Source organism: Manis javanica, chromosome 12, assembly GCF_040802235.1.
Source record: "Manis javanica isolate MJ-LG chromosome 12, MJ_LKY, whole genome shotgun sequence".
NCBI classification, from domain to species: Eukaryota; Metazoa; Chordata; class Mammalia; order Pholidota; family Manidae; genus Manis; species Manis javanica.
This window is the reverse complement of record NC_133167.1, coordinates 88,957,172-88,962,885: the sequence shown is the minus strand read 5'-3', so window position 1 is coordinate 88,962,885 and position 5,714 is coordinate 88,957,172.

Sequence of the window (5,714 nt, the reverse complement as noted above, 5' to 3'; positions counted from 1 at the left end):
CTTTAAGGAACAGTGATATTTCTAAACTCTAGGAGCTAAATTGGTATTCCTAAAGAATCTTATTATTTCCAGAATGATAATGAAATATGTTCAGGACTGTTAGGAGGCCGAAGTTAGAGGGTGAATATCTGTTGTGTTCAAGGGTAATTTCAAATTAATAATGAAGTATATGTTGTGCTTTCATGTCTTCCATTCTTTTCTAATAAATGTTGAACAAGGCTAACACATGTCTACTCATCAAGATAAATTTATTTTTGTTTCCCATTATATATTTAAGCCTACAAGTAGTGTTGCTCTACGCCTAGCCTCAGTCTCTGAAAGAATATGTATACCAGGTCCCCACGACCCTCCTGATCCTTCTTGGTTTAAATCTTATAGTCAGTTTCACAAACAGCTTTAATTGGTAAATGCATTTTTCTAGTCTTAAGGACAACTCGAACTTTGAACTTGACTTAACGTTTACTCTTACTCCTTCTTTATTTGGGTCCTGCTGTGGGCTGTACCATTGCCTTGAGAGTGTCTTTGTCTTTTCACCACAGTGGTTTTCCTTTTTCATTTGTCCACACAGTGTTTCTCTTTCTTCATTTTAACTGATTGTGTTTTAGGGCCCTATCAGGATCAGAGTCAGGGGAAGAGGAGAGGTAAGTAGGATAGGAATTTTTTTTCTACTGTTATAGTTGGGGGCTTCGGCTCTAGATCTGTCAAGTACTTATCATTGATTCTCCTATGGATGCTTCCATAGGTTTTCAGAGGTTCTTACTAGAAACATTTAACTCTGTGTCCTTACACTTGGCACTGCACTTTTTCCATCTGTCTGCTACTATCTCAACTCTGGTTGTTTTTTAATAATTCCCTCTACACAGATACTCTTAGAGTATTGTTTCTTAGATAAAGAGCTACTGTGTCCTGCCTTTACATTTATCAGTAAACATTAGTTCACTGTAACCTAGTCCCATATTTAGAAGATATACAGCAACTGCTATGAGTAATTCTGGTGACATTCTCTTTTGACTTAGGTTGAAAGTAGAAGCACTATTCCCTTCTTCTACTTCCACATTGAATTGAGGAGACAGTACACAGCCCTCCCTGCCCCCAGGCCGTCTTATGAATTCCTGACATTTTCCAGCAACTTTAATTCATTTTATGTTCATGACTTGCCCTATTGATTCTGGGAATCTACTTTGAGATTTTGCTTTATAGACTCCCTCACAATATGCATTGGTATCATTTATATTGTGGCTCCTAAATTGAAACTGCCAAGTAATGTCTTATTCATTCACTCATTATTTATTCACTTGTTCATTTATTCATGTATGCATACATTCAACAAATATTGATTATTTACTATGCTAAGCATTGCTCTTGACACTTGTGGTTAAAGTAAAGAAACAAGGAAGACCAGAGTTCCTGTCTTCTTTCTAAAGAGGAGACAAACAAGAAGCTTATATATGTTATATTGTATATTAGAAGAGCTAAGTAAAGCAGGGAAGAAAAATGAGAGGTGGGGTGGGTATATCGAGACAATTTTAAACAGAATGATCAAGGGAGGTCTCACTGAAGCATATGACCTCTATGTGAAGAGTATTCCATACAAACTAAGTGAGATAGGAGCATGCTTAGCCTGTTTGATGTTCCTAAGGGGGCCAGTGGCTGGAAAAGTATGACAGACAGGAAGTGCAGTAGAAAATGAAAGCATAGAATCATTGGAGAGAGAGCAGGATCATAGAGGGAGTTGATCACTGTACTTTTTCCCCTCCTTTGAGTGATAAAAGAAAGCATTGCAGTTAGCTGGAATTGGAAGGATTAGGATAGAAAAGTGATTGCTGACTCAAAAATTTTAAATAATCTTTCTGCCTTTGTATAAAAATAGACTATAAGAAAGATGAATAGTGGAGGCAAGTTTAGTTAGAAAGCTATTGCAATATTCCAGGCAAGAGATGATGGTGGATTGGTCCAGGGAAGTAGCAGCTGAAGTGGTAAAATAGGAAATCAGTTTAGGGATATATTTTGAAAGTAGATGCAGAATTCTTTGATGACAGATTTGATGTGGGGTCTGAGAGAAAGGAGGTAAAGATAATGTCAAGATTTTTGGTCCAAGCAACTGAAGAATTAATTACAATTAAAAAGTGGACATAAGGGAGGAGGAGATTGGCAGGGGCTGTAACAAGCTAGTGAACAAGGCCAGGGATTCATTTTCATTTTTGCATGTTTAAATTAATTTACTTAGATATTCTGTTGGAGGTGTTGCATAGGCTGTTAAATACATAAATGTGAAGTTCAGAAGATTAGTGGGGAGATCTAGACTCAAGACATTAATTAGAGAGTTATCAAAGTATACATGACAGAATTGGATCACCAAGGGATAGACTGTAAATAGAGAAGAGAAGAAGTTTAGGGATTGAGCCAAAGGCATACAAAAGGCCAGAACCATGAGGAGGATCCATTAAACTGACTGTTAGAGTGATCAATGAGGTAAGAGGAGAACAAGAAGAATGTAATCCAGGAAGCCAACATGAAAGTGTTCAAGGATAAGGGGATATCACTTGGGTCAAATGTTGTAGTAGGTGTAATAAGATCAAAACTGAATTTTGATCATTGAATATAACTACATGGGGGTCACTGATGACTTTGACAAGAGTGCTTTTAGTGAAGTGGTGAAAGCTTCTTTGGATGAAATAAAAAATAAAATGGGGAAAATTAAAAATTTCAGGTATAGACCACTCAATACCAGTTTTTCTTTAAATTAGAGCAGAGGAATGGGGTCAAGCATCGATTTTTAGAAAGCTTGATGTTTTGTATACTGATGGCAATCTTTAGTAATGAGGGGCCTACTGAACCAGACAAGAAAGAGAAGATTTTTGCTGGATCCATGTCTTTCTGCAGAAGAGGTAGGAGGTAATTTACTACCTTAAAGAAAAAGTTGCCCAAAGATAAACCATGGGAGAAGAGCAGTTCAGGAAACTATGAGGCTAGGATATGGGAAGAATTAGCTAAATGGACATTGAAAGTCCCCTGATATGAGATAGCAGTGATGTTGGAGAGTGTCACAGCCAGGCTGGACTAAAGCAATGAGAGTGGGGGACTCAAGGGTCAATAGATGACTGAAATAAGGAAGACTATGAGTAGTGTACTTGATGGTAAAGGATTGGAGCTGGGGCTTTACTAATTCGGAGGAATTTGGAGAAGCAGTGTTCTCAGAAGAGAATCAGTCTTCTTTTAGTGAGAGAAGGTGAAAGAAATATTTAAAGAAAAATTTGAAAATACAGCTTTTCCTGTTAAGGAATCATACATTCTAGAGTGTGCAGTTGGGTTTCAAGAGTGTGGAGGGATTGGAGATGGGGGTGAGTGTAGGGTGTGTGGAGCCATAGGAGGATTAGACAGAGATTTGTGCCACCTAGGCTTCTGGTGGTCCCTGCCTAAATTGCAATAAAAATTATAATGAGATCAATCCTAGTGATTCAAAGATGATCAAGACACTGTGACTCTGAGGGCTGAGGCTGAAAATGAGAAGTAAGTAGCCTCCTACCTCCTGCTCATGTAGGCTTAGGAGACCTTTGATAAGTCTCATTATGAGCTCAAAACTTCCTCATGACCTTTAGTAATGGAGGGTAAGAGTCTCATTCTAATTATTTTTCTCATGCAGAATATGCCCTAGATTTTTAAAAAAATATATTGAGTTACAGTTAGCTGTTTTAGAGTGTATATGCCAGAAATAGCACGTATCGTTTTGACTTTTGCTCAATTTCATTGTTTAGTCATTTGATCAGTTTAATAATCATGGCCATATAATCTCTCTTTGCTTTGTAACCCCATTAAATAATGAAGAATGATTAGATGAAACTTAGCAGATGACACAGACTTAATCCCTATTTTGGATACAGTGAGATGTGGGGAAAGGATGTTTTTTGTCCAATGTGTTATTTATTACCTGATTAGTGTAGGAGTTGATAAAGGAAAATGCATAATTTTGACCCAAGACAAGGGAAGCTGCACAGAAGGGGTGATATAGAGATTATTTGAGTTCCAGAAACTCTTCTGACAACATTTCTCAAGGTCTTTAATTGATTGAGGCTCCATGTTTGATTTTAAAGTAGTTCACATTCTATAGCATTGATTTAGATATGAGATTGGAAAAACTCAGTCTTATCTTGCATATTCTGTTAGCACTTTCCTTCAGCATTTGCTTTCAGACTTCAGACTGATGTCCAAATGGACAGTTCTGACAGGTCACTCCTCAGGGAGTCTGCTTCCCTCTGCTTCTCACTGAGTAGAAGCGACAGCCAGAGATGAGATAGAAGAGGCTGGAAAAACAATAAATAAATAAAACTTACTGAGTGTCAATAATGGATTATGTCAGGGTGAAGAAGAGAGTTGGGGGAAATAATTTGGGAAGATGAATTAGGTACTCAGGAGCAATTAGTTTTGTTGGTCTATTTCTTCAGTATAAAATGTGTTGGTCTATTTCTTTTCAGTGTAAAAACAACCAGTATTTTTAGAGATATTAGTAATTCTCAGTTATTAAGGAATTAATTCTGATAGGGTACTAAGGTCTGCTTGGCATTTATCTCCTTTGATCCCTTCCTCAGCTTGTTCAGGTGACATACACACCTTCTTTTTTATTTCCAAGATTTCAATCACTGCCAACAGCAGTACAGTCTGATTTATATGTGTTCTAACTGCCTGCTTCATATTAATTTTTCAAGAAATATTTATGGAGTATCTTTTATGTCTGGGTACTATTCTAGGCACTGGTGATTTAGCAGTTAAACAGGATGGTTAAAGTCCCTGATGTTATCAATGCATCCATTCTAGTGTGTGTGTTGACAGTAGGGGAGTAGAAACAATAAATATGTAAGTAAATAATATGCAGACTTGGCATATTAACAACAGGAAATCCAAATTTTAATATTTCTGTCCATGAATCACATAGAATTGTACACCTGCACTTGAAATATATGGGATCATACAGCTAGAAGGAGCCTTAAAGACATGAGACTTAAATTATTGCTTTCACTTCATTAGAAGGAAATTTGAGACAGAGATGGTGACCATAAATTGTATAAAGTCAAACTGACATGGGGAACTTAGCAATTACTATTAAGCCAAATCAATATTTAATTTCAATTTAAAGTATGTTGCTCCTCATTAACAGTTGAAAACTTGGGAAACCTTTCCAATCACCCAGCTGTTTTCTTTTTAGCCTAATTGTTGGTAATCCTTTGATTACCATACTCCTACCTTCATGTTTTTAAAGACCTCTCTGTTTTTCTTCTATTTAACTCCATATTAATTGTAAATAGGGTCAAATCTAAATTTCTCGGTTCCCTTGTTTTCTTTTATAGATAGAAGAGTGATAGAAATATGAAAATTCCTTAGGTAAGGAATAGATTTGCGTTGTAAATAACTTCTTTAACAATAGTCTATCATGATGTGGGAGGATATTTTAGGAGTAGACCACTTAAAGAACACACTGTTTACCATACTTGCTCAAAAGCTAAGAGCTTTCAGCAAACTTACCTCTTACCTGTTCACCTTTGAGATTGTAATAGTGGACAGTAATTTTTAAAAAATCACTTCTCCTGTCAACTAATTCTGTCCTTATACCCTAACCCACTCCAGGGGCGTGCATTGTCCTTACCAACTTCCCTTACCACAGCTTTCCTATCAAGTCCTTTACTTCTTTCCTCAGACATTTGCTGGAGAAAAGAATTTCC